Source organism: Labrus bergylta, chromosome 11, assembly GCF_963930695.1.
Source record: "Labrus bergylta chromosome 11, fLabBer1.1, whole genome shotgun sequence".
In the NCBI taxonomy this organism is placed as follows: domain Eukaryota; kingdom Metazoa; phylum Chordata; class Actinopteri; order Labriformes; family Labridae; genus Labrus; species Labrus bergylta.
In genome coordinates, this window is record NC_089205.1 from 27,016,464 (window position 1) to 27,038,963 (window position 22,500).

A 22,500-nucleotide genomic window follows, 5' to 3' on the forward strand; every position below is an offset into this window, starting at 1 on the left:
AGAAGCCAAAGTGACATTTTTAAATGTCCTAATTAATCAATAAATGTTGGCCACATGGTTAGAAGTGACTGCAGATCTTGTGTCAGTAGTACCCACACTGACATATTCAGGGCTACAACTTCTATTTTTCTGTTTCTGGTTCTTCTTCCTCAGCTGTGAGAAGGGCGAGCTCCAACAATGTGATGACCTATCATCATGGTATTTCAAAATGCCAGCAACATGTATCATTTTTACTGATATCACCGAGCCGTCAGTGACTACAAACATGCACAATTTGTAGTTTCTGTCTCTCTCCTGAAGTCTGTTTTTTCTCTCTTTTGCCTCCTCTTCATCCCTCGTTCTTTCCTTTCCTTCCGTCTAGCTGACGTAACCAGTGAAGCAACTATAACACTGTTATCTATAAATACCCCTTCATTTCTCTGACTGTCAAACTGAGGAAATCTCTCGTATGTGCTCGTTCACCTCCTCCCAGCTTCTAGTTACATTTTCATCTCTCTGCCGTGTTTGCTTGAGGCGTTCTTTTACTTTCTATCTCTTTCTCAAACTAAAAAGCACAAGGGATTTAAAACATTCAAACGAAAGGATTTGAATTATGAAACTGATGCACCGTCAAAAGTGGCACAGTGAGAGTTTGACAGCGTCTTTTTAAGGTTTATTTTGGGGCTTTTTATGACTTTATTTAGAGATTTGACAGAGGATAGAGTCAGACATCGGGGAGAGAGAGTGAGGGGATTGACATGTGGGAAAGGAGCCACAGGTCGTATTCGAACCTGGGACTCAAGCCCCCGCACATGGGGCGTGTGCACCAACCATTAGGCCACCCCTAATGACAGTGTCTTGCTTTGTAGATGTATTTTGTAATATTGTTACAGCTAAACAACAGGTTACAAATTAAAGTATAATCCTGGACCGCTTCAGTGAAGGGATTTGTTTCCTCTGTTGTTTTTTGGGGCACATGATGTTTCAGTGGTTTGGGTCCTCTCTCTTCTAACATTATAAGAACAAGAAGCTGCAAATCAATACAAGTTGAGTGATTCCCTTTATCCAGTGATGAAACATTTTTCCCCTGATTTGAGCAGCCCTCTCCAACATGACAACGCCCCAATCCGTGCAGCCGAGGGGCTCACTGAAAGTTTGATGAAGTAAAAACAATCATAAGATTTCTACGCTGAAGCCGTTACAGGCACCAGATTTAAACCCTGTTCAACTCCTATGTCAGATTTGCCTCCCAGATGATGTGATGTGCACTCTGACCACATCGCCAAAAAAACAAAGAAATGAATTTTCTTAGCAACGATTGATGTTTCATTGCTGGAGTAAAAGTTGGGAAAGACGGCTGTGCTGGCCAAACACCTTTCAAAACGCTCTGCCTATGGAAGCTGTTTGATCCAAGCTTCACAAAAAGCCATAATTCTCTATCTAGACTCTTCTCCTCTGTCACCCCCAGTGGTGGAAAAAACTACCAAACTAGCTACCTCTCTGTTAGTAACAAGTGCAAAGCATCTTCTGTGACTGCTTTGAACATATTCATGATATCAACAAAAGAGTGGAGAAGAACATACTGGAGAACAGAAAAGATAATGAAGCTGTTTTCCCCGCTCGCTTGCTGGGAATTTTCCTTCATATTTCCCGAGTGAAAGATTTTTCTGTTTGCGTTCAGACAGCTCGTCTAAAAAAATAAGTTTCCAGGAGTTTTGTTCTAGTGTGAAAGCCTAAAATGTTTGGCCTTAAAGTTTGATTAGCTTTGATGTCTGAAGAAGAGTGTGAACAATAAGTGAGGAAGACATCAGTGAGATCAAAATACAAGCTGTAAATCTGCATGCTTTCTGTGAATCCGCTGTGTGTAGAGGTGACCCTGCGTTATTATTGTAAAACACCTTATCTTTACAGAGATGTTACTCCTCCTGTACCCTCTCTCTCTTTCAGAGATTGAAAGGTTTTGTCAGGTTTGTTTGCTCTGCATGTCTCCTTCCGTTTTTTTTTTTTTTTTACTCTGCATCATCCACCGCTCTCATTCTCTCAGTCTCTCTCCCATCTTGCCTTTTCCTCGGGGGAGATGTTTCATGTTGTGTTCTCACCTCCGTTTTTAAAGACAGCTGGGAACAGTTGCCTCCGCCTCCGCACACAACACACTCCAAATTTTAAAGGAGGCCAGTGGAGCACGTCGGGCTGCCCTCTACATGCACCCTGTCCCTCTGTTGCTGTTACGTCAGAGGGAAAGAATAAGGGTCAGGTTTTTGTTTTACAGTATGAATAAAACAAATTAACCCTTTACCCCCCCCCCCCCCCCACCCCCTTTTTTTTTTTTTTACCAAGGCTACAGGTATATTTTAGGGCAAGAATTCTTATGTTATTAATTCAGATTTATTTAAATGTGAATATTTGATGTTTAGATTTTAACAACCTTTGCCCTCTCTGAATGAATTGTGAATATCTTGGACCAACAAATGTAACAACTAGCAAACTATGGTGGATATTTTTTTGTACACTTTTTCAGACACTTGATAGTAAATTTACTTATATTATTAAGATCACATTTTGCATGTTATTTGATGGTTAATATGCTTCGTTAGTAACACTGATAACATTCCTAAACTCAAGGCTATTACTCAAAAATATGCAACTGATGCTGTAAGAACCCGAACAGATTTTCAGGTTGTTACTTTAAAGATCCCTCATAGTTTCATTTTGATCGCAGCCAGCGTTCACCTGATAACAGGAAGCTATGCAGGAATAATCAGTCCTACTCTCACGTTTGTCGTCCAAGCATCACACACAGAAGAAGCCTGACTTATCGTGAGTGTTTAACCGCACAGATGAGACGGACAGCCTGCTGGGGTGAAACAAAGCCGGTTAAGTGAGCAACACTTTGGATCTTCATGCTGCTGTGCTTGTTGATGCTTCAGCCTTGACTTGAACAGACTAAGCTGATTTGAAGCTAAACCCGTCCGATCTGTTCTGATGATAGGGCCGCTACCACTGAAGCTAAATGTGTGGCAGCAGTATGACTAAGTCTGTAAATAATTACAAGTCAGCACAGTTCTTTGCTTTGTAATGACTTTAAATTCCTTTTTTGCATATGTTTGGTTTATTGTGACACTAATCAAAATCTTAAATAAGGACTGGAAGATTTATCATTTTCAAACAATAATCTGACAGTTATTCTCTTTAAAGTCCCACAAACGTCAAAAAAACAACATGTAGTTTGTCCATCTTTTCCACAGTCTGAGGAGATGTTGGGAACAGGATAAAGCATAACGTTTCCACATTAGATTTGATGAAACCAGAGGATGTTTGACTTGTACGTTAGGTAGCTGCCTCGACCATCAGTGTGTAAATGTTGGGTGAATGCAACATGTAATGTAAAAGCAGCTTTGAGTAATCAGAAGACTAGAAACTAAAATCCAAGTCCTTTTACCATATTTTACTTATTAAATTATCATTATTTAGTCCGGGTTAATTTTCTAGACTAATCCTTTCAGCTCTTTTCAAAATCTCCTCATCACAAATATCATTCCTGTTACCAGTCCTACTTTAGACATGAAGTCTGATCATACATAAATGAACTAAACCAGCACAAATATGACATTAAAGAAAACACTTTTAGGAGCCTTTTGGGTGCTAAAGAATATATTTAGTGGGAGCTGATGGCCTAGAGGTTGGTCAACGTGCCCCATGATCAGAGGCGGTAGACCTGTGGCTCCTTTGCTTTCTCACGTCATCCTCCACACTCTCTCTCTCCCCGTTCTCCAACTCTAAGCACCGTTCTGTCCCTGCAATCAAAAGGCATAAATAAAGCCCAAGAATATATTTAGTTTGTCTTCACAGCTTAATTTAAGGCACTTAAAGTCGTCTAAAAACTGTCTTTACCTGCAGCTCTGAGTGTTGCCTGAAGTGATCAGTCTGTCAGATGATGATTTGTATGTCTGTGTGTCCGAGTCTGACCTGCAGCTCACCTTTGCTCAAGCTTAGATAGTTGATCTATAATTAGCTAAGGCTAAAGCTGTGTCCACTGTCACTTTCATTCTGTGTGTGTATGTGAGAGGTGAAGGTGAAACAGCTGGAAAATCTCGCATTAGCCTGTTGGTAATGAGAGTTTAGTAACACCTCAGTAAGCCATAAGCTCATTTGCATAACCTTCTGGCTGCTGGAAGTACACTTCACTTGTGTGTTTGTGTTGCAGGTGTGTAGGTAAGCAACACAGGTAAAAATAGCAACACACACAGTTGACAACATGTAACATGAGCCTGCATTTATTGTAGTTAATCAAATCGTTAATGAGCCATTATCTGGAGCTACATGAGCCCGATTTTCTGGCTCCCGTGTGTTTGTGTGTGTGTGTGTGTGTGTGTGTGTTTGTGTGTTTTTTCTCACAGTAAGTTGTGAATGTGTGGACAGCTGCTTGGCTGTCTCTCTCACCTCCTGCCCTCCTCCTGTGTTTCCTCTCTCTCTTTGTTCAGTGTTGTCTGAGCCCCCGACGACACCAACACGCTGCGTACACACAAACAGCTTCCTCCTCATTATTAGACAGCAGTTTGTTTGATGGCATGCAGATCCCAAATGCCAAGAAAAGAAGACACATTTTTCATTTTTTTTTTTGGTGAATGGGATTGTTTCAACACATGCAGAAAAATTCAAATACTCTTCTAAAAGTTTTCCATCCACACAGACACACCAGCACAAAAGTATTCGATTTCTGTTCATTTTAAATCATTGTCTATGCAGGCCGGTCTAATTCTTTCTAAATAGGTAGAGCGACCTGTCTTTGTGCATGGAGCATCGAGTGTATCAAACATGGACGTAGTCTCAGCGACGTCACCCAATGAATTCTGCAGCAGAGTTTTGAAGTCCATCAATGGCCGTCGCTGTATTGTAAATGTCCTCAAACTAACTTTTGGTCACCCTAGAAACAGGAAAAGAGGTGGAATTGAGGTGGGCCTTACGCCTCCTGGTAGACCAGTCAGATCAGCCATGTTATGAAAAAATCACCCTCCCTCCAGAGTGGAACCAGAATCTAAAGAAACAAGCTATTCAGACCAAAACCATTGTTTACACCAGGCTGTATGCTTTTTTTTAAATTTATTTATTTTTTATGTCAAAACGGTTTTAATGTGGCTTCAGGGGCTTTTGGAGTCAGACTCAAGTGGACACTTGAGGAACTGCAGTTTTTTTGCACTTCTGCATTAGCTCAATTTTCAACACTGGAGGTTTCCAGCTGGGCATGGAGACAGTGTATTGTTGAAAATGGAAAATGTTCCCTCAAGGTTAATGGCACAATTTTGTACATACTCTACACTTTACTTTTGGTACAAATGCGATGCATGCTATCCCTTTGAGCTCATTGTGATGACAACATAACTTCTATTCTATGTATGTCTGCTGTTCAGCGTCCTGGGTGAAAGCCTGCAGTGAGGGGACTGTGGAGCGTGTGCAGAATGCCTAGTCGGACGAGATGGAGTTTTCTAAATGCATGTAAACGTACTGACAGTTTTATCAGATGACAGTATTTCTACTTCTGAGGAGAAGCGAGGATCTCAGCAGCACGGACATCACTACGATATTTACTCAAAATAAATTGAATATTCCAAGTTACACTGTTTCCTGTTTAGTAGAATGATTTGTTCCTGTGTCCTTTAAGAGCCTGTGGGTGTGAATTTAATAGCATTAATTGAGGTTTATAAGAGAGAGTGATGAACAGTGTGTTAACAGGTGTCTCTCTCTGTGTGTGTGCAGGCTGCAGGTGAAGCTGTCTCTTTGTCTTCTGTGAGAGGAGCGACTCAGACGCGACACTAACAGGTGAGCTCGGCTGGTTTCAAATGTGAGTCTGAGTTCTGTGCCTGGCTCAGTGGCACTGTGAATAAAGTGGATGTACTTTAGCTCCAGTAAATAGGCTACAGCTCTTATCTGAAAATGTAGGAATGAACGACACCTTGGATAATGAGAGCCAAGCTTAACTGAGCCTGAATTGTCGTTTATGATAATAATTGTTTTTTGTTTTTGTTGCAACTTTATCTGACTTGAATTGAAACGGGCAACACGATACTTCCCCAGAGATAGTGTATTGCAATGGAATTTCTGGTGTTTCTTTTGTTCAGATCCTTACCCTCCGGTAAAGGTCAGTCGCTCCATAAAGTTTATTGCATTGACAGTTGCAGCCCTTTGTTAGAGTGTTTGCCTGCGGCCATGGCTTTTTTTTTGTGAGCAGCCAGTTTTCATCCTGTACCATTTTTTTATATGGAAACATGCCCAGATTTACCGTTACATAAGATAAGACTTTTATTCCAAATATTTGCATAATCACTTGAGCACTGGCCTGCAAATATGAACCAGTTAAAGGATACATTTAGTTCAGCTCTTGCATTTATCATTCCAACCATCTTTCCATATCTCCTGATGAGATTAGATCATTAGACTTATTTGGTCTTTGATTTTGTATGCATCCATGAATATGTCCACCAAAGTTTTTTTTTCCCCAAGTGTGTGTTTTCAGGATATGTTGTTTCTTAAACATATAGGTTTTTAATTTTATCCAGAATAGACTTTTTATTATATCCGTTAAAACACCCCAACAGCAATCAATAAATCCTGTAAAAACTCTGACCTATAACTAACACGAGGTCAGGATGGAAAGTACCAATCAAATGCCCCTCAGGCTTCCTGTGCGTACTCCAGGTTTAACGGAGGATAGCAGGGAAAGCTCAGATCCAATGACCACTGCCACGATTACTTTAAACCCCCTCGCCCTGCAAGAAAGGAAAGACAGAAGCAGAGAAGGCTGTGATGAGAAAGAGTTTGGATGAAGCAAGAGGACAAACCAGAGGAAATATTCATAAAACTTTTCAGCTATGGCGACAACGGAGGGAGAAGGAGGGTCTACAAAAAGTCAGCAGCTGTCTTTCTGTTGCCATGTTTGTTTTTTACATTCAGTATGATAATGTTTGATGTTTTCATACTCCTGAACGAACGCTGATGAAGGCCTAGCGTCCGTTGCTTCTGTTGTTGTTGCTGCTGCTGCCTTACCCGGAGTTAAGAAACCTAAAGCACATTTTTGTGTGCTGACTTTTTGTCTCTTTTTATACTGCTGAATGAGACATGAGGTAACGCAGCTGAATGAAGGAGAAAGCAATGTGCTGAGGTCCGCTTAGGGAGCACACCCGTACATGTGGGTGGCGTTGTGTTTGAAGGAGCCCAGAGGGAACAGGGTGGGTTTAGACGGAGCCCTGAGGAGATGTTACTTTTTAATCTTTCTACCTTTCCAGAATGACAAACCCTGCCTTTAAATGTCTGCCAAAACCAACCTTCAGCCTCAGATTGGTTCGTCTGCTAGCTTTGGAATGAGTTATTTCTCAAAGAGTTATTGTTGTCTTCTGGGGATATTTGACTTTCATTTCAGTATAATTTCCTTTAATGGACATTTTGGAGCCAGTAGCAGCTTGAAGACAAACTCACAAACCAATAAATGAGTCTTTGTTTTATGTGTTGTTTTATCCTCGATCATGAGCTCGTCCTCAGTCACTTCTTGCAGCAGTGCTTGTCATTGCTCTGCAGCGGGTTAGCCCTGCGGACACACCGTTCATTAGATCATCTGTCATACTAAAGACTCGTCAGTGCTGCGGCTCACTGAGGGAAACCAGAGGGGTTCACATTATGTAAGTCGACTGTAATGGGATTCTGCTTCTTCGGCCTGATGGTTCCCAGCATGCACTGCAACCTCCATTATTTATGGGGTTGCCATGGTAATGGGGCTGGGCAGGGAAAGAGTCTGACAGCTGGGAGATCAGGGATGCAGACGGACCCCACCCCCATACATACATACATACCCCAGCACACCTGTGTTTGTGTGCGTGTTTGGGGGTGGGGTTTACTGCGCTCGTGAGCATAGACACCGAAGGGTTTGCCATGCATTTTTAATAAACTGCATTATTGTGTATGCAAGCTTTGAATGCCTCTGAGTGTGTGTGTGTGTGTGTGTGTGTGTATGTGTGTGCTGGAAACATTGTGTTAGTGTGTGTGTTGTAAAAGTGCAGGCCCACAAAGGGATGGAGGAATCTTCTCTTGGCGTTTATCTTCTTCTGTGATTTTGTGATTTATTTTACCTACAAACTCGAGGCACTTTTATTGACTGGAACAAAGAATAAAAGTTGTCACTCGGATGTCATCAAATGCTCAACTGAAGCCTTCACTTTTCTCTTTTTTTTGGCCAGTACAATTTAGCCAATTTTGGTTTTTTTGCAGCCAGATGAAATCATGTTCAGCTAAAACTGCCTGATTATTTCTCCTTTGTAATGATGAAGAGGTTATTGTGGTAGCGAGTAGACAATCAGAAGGTGGCCACACCCTAATGGATTAGATACCCTGCTTTATCATCTTTTTTTTAACTGTAAACAGGACAATAATTTACTTTTTTTTTAAAATATAAATGTCTAAATGAAAACTTGAATCTATCAATTGAGGTCATAATCAGAAGGAAATGTTAACTGAGGAAATAAATCAGCTGAGAACTAGACTTATTTCCCTTATACTTCTTTACAGTTAGACCTCTTTCTGCAACCGATGGTGCCCCCCTGCTGGCCATTAAAAAGAATGCAGGCACTAAATCAGACCTGGAGGTCTAATCTACAAATGTGATTATTTTATTCTGTTCAAATTGTCATTAAATAATTCAAACTTTAAGCAATCCACTCCTGTGTGTGTGTGTGTGTGTGTGTGTGTGTGTGTGTGTGTGTGTGTGTGTGTGTGTGTGTGTGTGTGTGTGTGTGTGTGTGTGTGTGCATGCTAACATTTTGAGACAGGTGTATCACCGCTTTCAAGTGTGGGTAATTTGAAGCTGATGGTGTGTGTGTGTGTGTGTGTGTGTGTGTGTGTGTGTGTGTGTGTGTGTGTGTGTGTGTGTGTGTGTGTGTGTGTGTGTGTGTGTGTGTGTGTGTGTGTGTGTGTGTGTGTCTTCAGGGCTGGGCTGAGATAAACACAACCTTTGAAGACTCACATTACACAAAGACAGGCAGGCAGGCTTACACATCACACTGAAGACACACATCATACTGTAGCTTATTGTTTGTATGTACAGCCCAATCAAAGACACACAGACACTAAGAAAGAAGTCGACACACACTCTATGTACACATTAAAGCAGACATAGTGGCACACACACACACACACACACACGCACACATGCTGGTTTATTGACTCTTAAGAGCGCTGAAAAACTCTCTAGTTTTAAATATTTGTTGAGTTTGTGTTGTATTTTAATCGTTTTCCTTTGTCTTTGACCAGAATGTCTTATTTTAAGTTGTTGCCACACTGCTGGGGCCTTTGGAAGAAAACACAGATTTCAGCGTGGGCTGCCTCTGAAGACTTCCTTCTCATATCGATTTGTCTGATAATTATGCATGATTGACCTTTATTTAACCAGGAAGTCCCATGAGTAGCTGTCTCTTTGGCGGTATCCTGGCGTTACGGCTCACAAGTTACAGTTTAACTAAAATAAAACAAGAAGGGAATGCAGAGATCAGAGCAAGACAAGGATTAAATCAAACTCCAATGAAGCAGTAACATTAACTGTTATATTCACTTTCCTTCATCCACCTGAAATTTAAAAGTTGTGTAAAATATATTGTGCATACATGGAGATCTTAAAGCTCCTGTGAGGTGTTTTAACTGGTCATGAAATAGACTGAAATGAATTCTGATGCCTCTTTATGACCTACAAAGCAAACAAGACCATCAGAAACAAGGTTCATTATCTCCATAAAGTGTTTTAATGCTTGTCACCACTAGTGCGGGGGAGCTTTCAGATCAAGTAGGGTACATTCACAACAACACATGCATGGCTTCATGTTATCATTAAGAGTGCTTAGATTACAAGACTGGCCGACTACATAAATAAAATAAGTCCCTGTCTGCACACTGGAGAACAACACCAAAGACGTAATTGCAACTTTACTGACTTTGTGGCTTATTTGGAGTAATTAAAGTCAGAAACACTCTGGGATTACTTGATAATGGAAGATGGGGATCAATTATACTTTATGTCAATGTTTTGTGCTCGTGCATTAGCAGCTGTACCGTGCCGAAGCACACTTCCATCCCTGCCAGGGTCGAGGAAGTGTAAGGAGTCTTAGCATGGACAGATAAACAAACTGGACTTTGGGGGTCAAACGTGGGATCGCTAAGGATTGCCTTCAGTTTGAGTGTGCCCGAAGTTGTAGCTTGCTGCAGAAACAGCCTTTGCTAACATTTACCACAGAAAAGATTCACAATGATGAGTGATATATTTAACCTTTAAAAGACAGCAGGAGGATGTTTTAAGTTACTGAATTCTATCTACACACAAACAGGACGAGATCAGCAGAGAGATGAGATGTAACGCTCTGTCCACAGGGGGTGCCAAAAGTGTTGCAAACAAAAATGTTACAGACAGGAGCTTCAAATTAACTCAAATATAAAAGACAGATTAAACGAGTATTTTTGGTTGATATCTTTCTAAATTACTTGGTACTATTTTCTGTGTATTAATTAACGGTTCAATCTCAATAAAAAAGGGAGAGAGGAGTTGACGCTCATGCAGTGTTTCCAGTGAAAAGTGGTTTTGTGTAAATTCCAGTGGACTCTTGTTGCTCCTCAGCTTTCTTTCTATTCTTTGATCCCTCTGCTCTGTATTCCCCGTTGGCCCCCCTCTTGCCCCCTTCACTCTCTCTCTGTCGGTGTTTCTCTCTCCTCATACTTTTGTGTTCTTTCAGCGTGTCTCTCGCTCCTGCTGTTCCACTTACTCTCTGTTTTACACTTTTTGTTCCATTTTTCTTGCTCTTTTTTTTTCTGTAAATGGCTCATTGTTGGATCAATCGGACTGGACCGATTCCTCATTTTTATTCCTTTTTGTTATTTGTTTTGTGCTTCTCCTGCACTCACATTCTCATGATAAATAGCTGTAAGCAGAACCTTTCCAGACAGATTAACCAAAGTGAAGGGTGACATGAAAAGAGAAAGACAAAGAATAAAAGCATGAAAGAGAGACACTCAGGGTTCAGCTGCTGTCAGAGTTTAGAGAGTTTTTACTGTATGTTTATGAATTATTGGTTTCTTCATTTATCTTTGATGCCCACAGAAAAACAAATCAGTGTTGGTAACTGATCCATTATCTACTCAAGGATCTTAAAAATACAAGAAACAGAGTCTATATTTTGAACATGCTCCCACAACCTTGAACTTCTGAGAAAATGCTCCCCATGTTCTGTTCAAAAGCCTCCCGAATGAACTCGAAATATGATAAGTTACAAAACCACAAGAATACCTTTTTAAACACTGAATGTAAAGAGTTTAAATGTAACATGACCCTCTGAGAGTTTCAGCTCACTCCAATTATTTGTAATTTATTTTAAGTGTTTGACTTACTTATGGCACTTAGAAGGCTGACGGGGAAAAAAACAACCAAAACCAGCTGAAAGAGAAAAAACATGAGAGAGGAGTTTCTGACGCTGCATTTACAGCAAAGACTTTTAGTATACCTGCAGCTAACCTGAACCTGCATCAGTACTGTACTGTTAATGTTTTGCTTGTTTCCTTTAAACTGTACCCCTGATGTTGGTGAGGTTGTTATAATTTTTTAAGTAAATAAGAATAATGTGCATGAAGCTATTGCAGTCTTTGTAACAAGCAGTGGGTTAGTAATAAAAGATGTCAGGATAGTGTACACTGAGTTCTTTGTTGTGCAAAAGGAAAGGCATGTTTAGCCCCATTCATCCACAGAGCAATTCAAAGTGACAATTCAGTTGCCAACAACAAATCGAGGTGATTCTACCTTCACCTTTACGTGCATGGTCAGTGTGCAGGGTGGAGCTGCTGATTGTCAAAGATCTGTCGATTTGTTACAGGGTTTGAAAAATGAAGCCGATGTAGGGGTGCAAAGAAATGCAGTTACTCTAGTGTGTATTGCAGGCTCCCCATTACCACCCATGTTAACATGCTAATTTTTACAGCAGAATATATAGGCTATGTTAAGCCTGGTTTGAAAAAATGGCACCAATAGGTAATTTTATTTATAGTTCAATGCTGTACAGGGGTGAATAAGAATATCTCTTAAGTTATTCAAAAATTTGCATAATTAGGAGCGTGGCTGTGTTGACTGACAGGTGGACACACTGTACCTGTTTACCAGGAGGCTTAAGCCCCGCCTCCGCTCCACCGCTTCGCCTGTTTCTAGATGTATTGAAAGTTTGGTTTTTCGATGGTATTTCCAATATGGCCACCGCCATCTTTCCGCTTCATAAGCCCTATTCAGAAACCAGGGGGTGACGTTACAGAGACTACGTCTGTGTTTTATACTGTCTATGCATCTACCTCCATCAGTAAAAAAACAAAAAAAACAAGTGTATCCATCACATCCTTCACCTCCAGTGTCAGGAAACTGAATAAGGTTATGACAAGAGGAAGTGAATATTGTGGTTCCACTTCCTTCATCAACAATCTTTACAATAAACTGGACTGAATGATCATAGGAGATGCAGCTTGAGTATGGAAGCTTGTGAGGGACATAAAGTTGTACCGCTGGCTGTGCTGATGAGTTTCCTCTGTGGAAAGAGATAAAACATTTACATAGCAATACACAGAGATCGACCCTCTGACCTGCACATGTAATGCTGCAGCTTTGTATTAAAGGGGCTATAAAAACCTTCATCTGCTGGGATGCAATCTACTGGACGCCACGATTGATTTACATCCACTGCAGTGTCTGTGTGTATCTGTGTGTGTGTGTAACTGTGTGCTCTAAAAGCATCCAGCACATTGATGACTGACATCAGGATGTCTTAACTGCTTTTTATGTATGTATGTTGTCTTCAATGATAGTGCATTACAGGAAGGAGCATGTGTCCATATACTGTCGGGATTTTGATGTCCCTCTGTGTGTGTTTGTTAGTCTGCATTAAGCTTATTAACATCATTAGAAGCTCTGCAATGCACTCTGGGATTCATTCAAACCATATCCACTTTTGCAGGCCGTCTTTACTTTGTCTTCTTTGGCTTTTTGTCTTTCTCTAATAAACCATTGTTCATTTCACCTCAACATGCAGTTAGCTCTTGCACCCTTTTCTAGATATTTCTAATATCTTTTCTACTTTCCTCATTTTTAAAGAGGACATATTATAGCCCTTTTCCACCTTTTAAAACAGTCCCCTGTGGGAAAAAAATATAACATGAGTCAAGCACCAGAGGAGGTTTGTGACCCTGTATAAACCAGCTCTCTCAGAACGCTCCGTTTTGGTGTGTGTGTCTCTTTAAATGCAATGACACCCCCCCCTCCCCCAAGTTTTCCCCATAGACATCACTCCTCTGTAGAGAGAATAAAAATGCGAGACCTGCGCAAAAGGCTTGACATCACAAGGAGAGCACATTTGAAACAGAGCATTTTTCTGTTATGACTTATGCAGACCACAAACAAAGGACTGGATGGATTGATTTCACATGTTGTGGGTCAGTAGACACTCAGGTTACCCAGATACATGTTCAGAAACACTGTGGAAGTGGATTTTATGTGAGCCGAGCTGACTCGATGGTTATCAGTTCTGATCTTGGCACTTTTCAATGGATCAGTATCGGCTAAGATAATGCTGATCAGGATCCGATCTGTTCATTACTAAGCTCTTGTGTTTCATCCACTTCAGCCTGCTGCTTAGCAAATCTTCTCCCCTTAACGACCGCCCACAGTGGGAACTTTAGCCTCTTACCTTAGTACAATTTACGTCTTCTCACAACTTAACATCATGTTGTTTTCAGTCACATTCTCCCAGATCACCATTAGTCATATCAACTATTTGAACCTTCTGGATATCATGTTTGTTTTTTTGGACCAAGACACCAAATGTTTGCACCACGTAAAATGTGCAGCTGTTATATCAAAGTGTCAGCTGCATAATTCATGAATAAATAAGTATTTGATTGGACTCTACAATATGAAAGGACATATTGGCATCAGTGCCAACAAACCCTGACCAAACATCCTCAACTTTCACTTTTGGCCTCTTATCCACATACAGTAACTCTCTTAGTGTCCTCGTCCTATAATATGTTTTAAAAAGTGTATTTTGAGGCTTTTAGAGTCAGGACAGGGGATAGAGTTAAAAACCGGGAGAGAGTAGAGAAATGACATACGGTAAAGGGGCCAAAGGTCAGATTCGAACCCGAGCCACCTGCTCTCAAGTACTTAGACCTCTGTGAATTTGACGAGCTCTATTTTCTAGACTACCCGTAGCATTTTGTTTTTGTTTTTTAAGAAACTTTTTTTCATTAAAGGATTAGAGACTTTTAATCTCTTGACACAGCAGGGAAGCATTCAGAAGTTAGAAAAGACACACTGAAGAGAAAGTGTGTGTGTGTGTGTGTGTGTGTGTGTGTGTGTGTGTGTGTGTGTGTGTGTGTGTGTGTGTGTGTGTGTGTGTGTGTGTGTGTGTGTGTGTGTGTGTGTGTGTGTGTGTGGGGTCTAATAGGGCATGACAGAGAAGAACCCATGCTGGGGGTCTAAAGTCGCCTTGTAATCCATGTCTGTATTGATTATGTAGAACCTTGTGTGTGTGTGTGTGTGTGTGTGTGTGTGTTAGCTCTTTATTGGATTTTGTTTTGGCTTGTCTAACATGAAGCTTCTCTAGAGTCCATGTTGTTGGTGTTTATTTGTTGTTGATGCACTTGATACACACATACACACACATACACGGCATGCCCCCCCGGCCCTATCTGAGCCAGACTGAACTCTGTGAACTGAAACTAAACTGTTATATATTTATAACTCATAATAGCATGTCCTCTCCAATAATGAGAATCTGCTGACTTTTATACCTAATTTATGAAGTTATTTTGTTGGTCAGTGAAAAATCAGAAAACAAGATCGTATCAAGCCGTTGAGACTGCTGACCTCAAACGCACTGAGACACAATTTGAGAAAAGCTCAAATTTCTCCCTTCATTGTTAAATAATTTTTTCTCCCCTCTTTGAATATAATTGCTGCAGCTTCATATGGAAATATTTCTAGTTTACAGAAATTGCAAGATTGTTCATGATGAAAGATCATTATAATCATAATCATATTATATCATCATAATCTGTGGGATCATTAGGATGATTTTTATTTTTCATAACATTTTGATATTGGTTGTTTGAGCTGTGAGCTTTTTACATTAAGTCTGACTACTTTTTTTTTCAACTTTGCTCATAAACATGAGAAATATGACGTGATCCTGGAGGTTTAGCGTTGATGAGTAAGCGTGTCATTTTGCAGGACTGTCACTTTAAATGTTTTCTGGTTTAGCAGACAGGCAGGACGAGGACGAGGAAACAGACACGAGCTGGATTCTGCTTCAGATTTATGATGTATTGAACGAGACAGGCTGAAGAGTGAGGGCAGCAATTTCCTCAGTTCCCCATCATTTTCACTTTCTTTGAGCATTAAAAGTTTCCTGTAAATAATAAAGAAATAAAAATGTTTCTGCTACATGGTAGAAAATGGAATAATGTAAATATCAGTGGGTCTACCAGAGAGTATAACTGTAGTTATTTTCCATCCCTTCTGCTTGTGCATCTTATTGCAGGTCACTTTTTTTAAATTCTCTCAGAGCAGTCCGAGTTGTGTCACTCTTGTGTCTCTTTTATGGACATAAACTGGGTTAAAGTAACAGAGGAGGTGATGCTGGTTCAGTGTGACAGCGAGGACACTTTAGATCATGATCAGAGCAGTGAAGCCTGAGCTCTTCTTATCACACGTCATTTCTAAAGCTGTAGCAGGAGCAGTGGCTCCTCTCTTTTTTTTTTTTCCCCTCTCCGGCCTGAATTCAGATGTTTCAGCATCACTGAAACTATGTCTCCTCCTCGCCTCGGCTTGTTTCTCAGTCCTGATCAAAGGTCTTTCCTGCTACAATCAGACGAGTACACTAGTGTTTTCTGTGCTGAGGGATGGAAATGTAGTTCTGATCCTCTAATGGTCCACCACTCTGATCCAGACTGAAATATTTCTTCCATTATCCGTTGATTAGATTGCCACAAAATTGCTGGTGACTTTTCTTATCTAAAGAATGTCATTTTATTATTTCCTTCATTAACCCTCGCCTTCATTTCTGAGAAATATATCACCCACTCCTCCGCCTGTCGAGGATGTGAAGTCAGGGTCTCGTGTAAAATGAGTCTGAACGCAGTTACAACTGATGACCGGAATCATCGCTGCAGAAGTGAGAATGATCCGAGGACTGTGCAGAGAGATCAGATCGCCCCGGTGATCTCAGCAGGGAGTGAACCAAATTGATTATGTCTGTTTATTTAACCAGCACAGATCCCCTGATACACACACACACATACACACACACACACACACACACACACACACACACTCAAATTTACACTCAACGTGGCCTCAGTTGGCCCAAGAAAGGCTGAGGCGGGGCTGGACAGATGGCGATATGGGACATGATGGGTGTGTAGCAGAGCTTCTGGGATGTCTTGCTTACAATTACCTGCATAATCAATGTGATGCAAAGACAGACAGGTGGACAGACAGACAGCTAGTTAATGTTTGTGTGTTTGTGTGTTTGTGATGGGTGCAATGTTAACCAAATTATAGCTTTAAAACAAAATATATACAAGGAGAGTTTTTAGTTGCAATTTTGTAAGAAATTGTAGCAACAGTTCATCTTTTAATAAATATACAGAAACTGAGTAACATTATTTTCTCATGGGAACGTGAGGCGTGTGAGATTTAGCAGTTTGTGCAGAACATTTTCTTTTGTTCAGACTGTCAGCCCAAGTCAAACATTTTTGTGTTTGTATTCAGATTCAAATCAGGTTGCCTGGATTTAAACAACTACAGAAGATATCAAAACTTAACTCGTTCTATTGGCCTGAAGAAGAAATGCCCATCAATGGTTAGTGACATCAGAAGTCAGAAAAGCCTAAAGCCTGCCTGAAAAGCCAGCAGAAAAAAACACGCCTGAAAGTTCTGTAAAGTCATACTCAGGTGAATTTAAATTAATATTATTTACAAGAAGTCTGATACTTTCCTTCACCTTCCTTCTGCCAGTAAATCAGTTGTGTAAGTGTGTATGCATGAGTGAGGATGGGTGAGTGGAAAAAGGAAAACAAAAGAGTGTTGCTAAGTGGGGAGCAGTGTCTCTGTCTCCCAACAATGAGGGAGGGGGGTCTGCGCTTATGGATTGGGAACACTGGGTCCAGGTCTTCTCAATCCATGACGACCCAGCCGCACCTACTGGCACTAGAGTACACATCCAGCAGCGGGGTCGTCACACAAGTAATAATGTGTGAAACAGACTTGCAGTCTTTGAACGTCAAATTTAAGTTTCTTTTCAAACAGTCGCAAACACCTGAATATTTATTCTCTAGTATAAAGACCTCAGCTGCAATTTCCAATTTTCATTATAGATTCTTTTCATCATGATCACTGACTTTTTTCTTGATTAATATCCTTCAATATTCAATGCACAGAAAAATGTCAGAAATAAAGAAAGGCTGCAAATCTGAACAAGAAGCAGAAATTTGAGAATTGTAAGCATTTTTGATTGTAAAATAATTTGTGTCTTGTAGGACTTCTTGTTTGAGTATTAAAGTGGATCTCACCGACCGGCCGAGGTGAGGAAATGTGATTACAGCACCAAATAACAATACCTGGAAAAACTCTGATTTCTAAGAATGAATCTGCTCGCTAAGAGTAAGGATGTTATCACAGCAAGGGAGAGAAAACACAAAGCATCATGGGTAACACGAGCAGGTTTTTGACATCTGAGCAGACTTTGTTCTGCAGCTGATGCGCCCTTGGGCAACGCACTGAAGAACTGACTGTTCTACTAGTGGGTGTGGTTGTGTGTGTGTGTGTGTGTGTGTGTGTGTGTGTGTGTGTGTGTGTGTGTGTGTGTGTGTGTGTGTGTGTGTGTGTGGGTGAGTACCTGTCCCCTGCTAAGTTACAGTATGTCATCTTGTCACGCACTGTTCCTTATCCTCACCCTCTTCACCCTCTTCATCCGTCTGCCTCTCTTTCCATACTTCTTTACTTCCTCTTTTACTCACGCTCTCTTTCTCTCCTCTCTCTCTCTTTCTTTCTCCATATCGCTCGCCCCATCCTAGCAAGACTTGTCACCTTCTTCATTCATGCAGAAGCTAACCACAGCTCTCCTGTCCTCTCCTGTCCTCTCCTCCTCCCCTCTCCTCTCCTCTCCTCTCCTCCTCTCCTCTCCTCTCCTCTCCTCCTCCCCTCTCCTCTCCTCCTCTCCTCTCCTCTCCTCTCCTCTCCTCCTCTTCTCTCCTCTCCTCTCCTCCTCTTCTCTCCTCTCCTGTCCTCTCCTCCTCCCCTCTCCTCTCCTCCTCTCCTCTCCTCCTCTTCTTTCCTCTCCTCTCCTCTCCTCCTCTCCTCCCCTCTCCTCTCCTCTCCTCCCCTTTCCTCTCCTCCCAAATTACCATCTGTCGCTCTACCCCCCCTTCTCACACACACACTTATGCCACCTGACAAAAGACGCTCAAGGTTTGTACTGAACGGCCTTAAAAATCTCACTCTGCTTTCAGGTGTGATTGATAATTCATGGAGCTGCAGTGTGTGTGTGTGTATGTTGTGTGTGTGTGTTTAAGATTGGTCCAGTTTGCTTTGGCATAAACACATTTTACTGGTCAAATATTTTTAAAGGGCCAGATTGTTGTTATTCCCTTTTTGCTTTTGCTGTCTTTGGATCCCCAAAAAGACAAAAATAAAATAAAAAAAGGAGGTAAGTCTTTGTAAAATAAAAAAGAAAGTTTCAGTTTAATTTATTTAAATTAATCTGAAACAGGAGAAAGTGATTGCTTTAGGTGGGGATTATTCCCAGTGGTGGATAGATTCACATTTTTGAGATGCTTGTGAGATTTAGTGGCACTGGGGCAGCTTATGTTGGAGTGAGTCTAAATACACTTTATTGTATTTTTGTGGTAATAAAAAGAAACCTGTTACCAAGAGCAACAATGTGCATCCTTGATGTTTTTGATATGGTTTGACAATTGATCTGAACAGCACAGAGGAAATTATATATTTTGCTGTGATGTGATGATACACATGCAATACATGTTTTAACGTGTCAACAAAAATCTAAAATCATTGAGGTGAAAGCAAAGCCAATAAAAAACCCTAAAAAACCCACAAAATCCAAAATAGCAGTCGGGATGAACAGTGTGAACCAGGGACTCTCCTGAGGTCGGAACTTCAAAGACCTAAATTATCATGGGTGTGGTTGGGACGTGTGTGTCTGTGTGTCTGTGTGTGTGTGTGTGTGTGTGTGTGAGTGTGTCGGTTTTAGTGTGTGCATTTGAAATTGAAACTGATTGTGTGTGCGTACAGTGTGATTTGCATGAATCCATATATACACGTGTATTATTGCAGTCTGCTCTGTAAAATATGTAAAAATATACATTTGAAGTCATGGGCTGTGAGGCTTCATTACCATGACAACACCATGTTTGACTCCGTACCACTGCACCTCCTCTTTCTGAGGTCCTGATGAGTCAAACTTGCACAGTTTGGTTTGTTTCTTTTTTTTTAACGTTTTTCAGTCGAGTCGACTCTTTTTTTTTTTCATTGTTGTGTTTTTGTCCTGCAGGCCGAGTTTACGTCTCCATCTCTCCTCTCATCTGTCTCTGTCTCTTTGTCTCTTCCTGTTTATGTCTTATTCATCTCCTTCCTCTCTCATTTTCCCCTCTCGCTCTCTCTCTCTCTCTCTCTCTCTCTCTCTCTCTCTCTCTCTTTCTCCTTCTCCTTCTCCTTCTCGCCCTCTCTCTCTCTCTCCTTCTCGCCCTCTCCCTCTCTCCCTCTCTCTCTCTCTTCCCCCCCTCTCTCTCTCTCCCTCTCTCTCTCTATCTCCCTCTCTCTCCCTCTCTCTCTCTCTCTTCCCCTCTCTCTCTCTCTCTCTCTCTCTCTCTCTATCGCCCTCTCTCTCCCTCTCTCTCTCTCTCTCTCTATCTCCCTCTCTCTCCCTCTCTCTCTCTCTCTTCCCCTCTCTCTCTCTCTCTCTCTCTCTCTCTCTCTATCGCCCTCTCTCTCCCTCTCTCTCTCTCTCTCTCTCTCTCTCTCTATCGCTCTCCCTCTCTCTCTCTCTCTCTCTCTCTCTCTCTCTCTCTCTCCTTCTCCTTCTCCTTCTCCTTCTCGCCCTCTCTCTCTCTCTCCTTCTCGCCCTCTCCCTCTCTCCCTCTCTCTCTCTCTTCCCCCCCTCTCTCTCTCTCCCTCTCTCTCTCTATCTCCCTCTCTCTCCCTCTCTCTCTCTCTCTTCCCCTCTCTCTCTCTCTCTCTCTCTCTCTCTCTATCGCCCTCTCTCTCCCTCTCTCTCTCTCTCTTTCTCTCTCTCTCTCCCTCTCTCTCTAACACATACACAAACACTGGTTGTAGTTTCCTTGTATATCCCTAAGTGGTGTGTGTTGTGTGTGTGTGTGTGTGTGTTGTACCAGCGGGAGCTCCTGGAGCTGGCAGGGGGCTCTGTGGCCTCTCCATTCCCAGAGACACTGAGCTCTCCTGGGCTACCAGCGGGGCAGGTCCCCCCTGCTGCGTCTGCAAGCTCAGCTAAATGTTTAACAAGGAAGCAGGATCGAGTGTTGTTGGTGTGTGCGTTTGTTTGTGTGTGTCAGTATATGCTGCAGAAAAGATGGCGGTAGTGCGCTTTTATGAAATCAAACATATCCAAGTTTGACCTGCTTTTAAATGTACTTGAATCTCAATACAAAAAAATACAAATAATAAGGCTGTTTCCTCACAAATGTGTTTTTATAATGAGATACAATTACCATAGTTTTCCCTGTTTTCATTTGTTATTGAATATGTTTCCCCAGAGATGAAATTCAGTAATATCACACTTAAATCTACGGCTGCAAAGTAATGAATATTTTCATTTTCAATTATTTTATAATTATTCTCTTGAGAAAATGGTCATTACCATTTCCTAGTGCATTAAATATTCTCTGATTTGTTATTCAGACCAACAGTTTCACACCCAAAGACTCCCTTTATATTAAACGTGAGAGAAAGAAACACGAGACAATTCTCACATCTCAGCGGCTGAAAAACGACAAACATTTTGGATTTCTGTTTGAAAAATAACTTGAAAAATATTAATCTGTTGCTTCAAAGTTGCCGATTAAGAAAACTTGATATTTTTGATATAAGTTTTTGGATTGTGTTAGGCAGGGCAGCTTTCTAGTTCACACTTGAAAGCAGAGACCATTTCAGTTAAAACAAGGAGGTGAAGCACACTGAACTGCCTCTGAGAATTTCAACTTCAGTGAGGAATAAATTCCCATCATCCATGTCTCAGGTGAAGGTTTATCATGTAAACTCTGTGGATTAAGAACTAATCCATCAGAGAGCATGTCCACATTACAGTTTAATGTGTTGGGGATGGGACAGACTTTTCATTTATGGTTATTTTCTGCTTTCACAGCAGGAATTAAAAAATATGCTACAGGAGTGGATAAAATATGGTATGGACTTTTTAAAATGCAATGACACGCACTAATGTGTGATTATGTACGTGTCAGTGAGGGTTAATGTATGCATGGATGGATGGTGTGTGTGTGTAGAGTCCTCTTCCAGTAAATGTGTCTGCAGAGGCTGACAAGGCGTTTCCAGGAAGTGCTGACATTAAATGGCCACTGTCCGTTGTGTGTGTGTGTGTGTGTGTGTGTGTGTGTGTGTGTGCGTTTGGTGGTGGGTTGACAGGTGGGTTTGTTTGTGTGTATGTCCAAAGTATATACAGTATATTCATGGTAATGGAAATGAATGTATCTCTCTAGGTGTTGTTTTGTCCCATCAGAATACAAATAATATATATTTTTGGAAGGGTCTTCTTTGTTGGATTCAGGTTTTGGAGATTGAAAGTGAGTGAAGTAGACAGAAAACAGAGACAAAGAGGAAATGATCCAGGTTTGAGTGCAGGTAAAAGACTTTTATTTAATCTGGGTCGATTTCCTCAGAACAGTTATCAAATGAAGTTGTCAAAAAGTGTGCCTTAACAATCGTACATGCTGCTCCTGCTGCTGCTGCTGAATACTTAACAAATAGATTCAGGCCTTCAGAGAGTTTCTGTGTCTGAACCTTTTGGATTAACGCGGGTCAGAAAAAAATGATCCGACATGATTAACTGTGATGGAGAGCAGAGAAAATGAGAAGTGATGGAGGAGACGGGGTGAAATAAAGGGAGAAATGGATGATACTGAAACAGGTGAAGAGGAAGAGTTGGAGGTGGAAGAGAAAGTGAAACAGGAGGTGATCACAGATGGAGGTGACATAAAGAAAAAAAGGGGGGGGGGTGAAAAGTGAGAATTGTCTGCAGGAGGAATGGATGGATCGGCCATGACAGCTCAGACAATTTGTGACTCAGAGACACACTGTAATCATCCTGTGTGTGTCTGAGTGTGTGTGTCTGAGTGTGTGTGTGTGTCTGTTTTAATTCAAGATATCATATGAGGTCTGTGACACTGTGATATTTTCTCATCAGCCTGACAGAC

At 41.2% G+C, this 22,500-nt stretch overlaps 1 protein-coding gene across 3 annotated transcripts in view; it reads left to right on the plus strand.

Annotated features, from left to right (window-relative positions):
* pak1 (p21 protein (Cdc42/Rac)-activated kinase 1) overlaps positions 1–22,500 on the plus strand; it is a 63,725-nt gene that overhangs the window by 9,111 nt on the left and 32,114 nt on the right. For 2 of the 3 annotated variants that reach the window (XM_020643480.3, XM_020643481.3), the window contains exon 2: positions 5,734–5,796. The exons of the other annotated variant lie outside the window; for it this stretch is intronic. The gene's annotated coding sequence lies outside the window, so the exon portion shown is untranslated. The remainder of the gene's footprint in view (positions 1–5,733; positions 5,797–22,500) is intronic. 3 annotated transcript variants of the gene reach the window in all.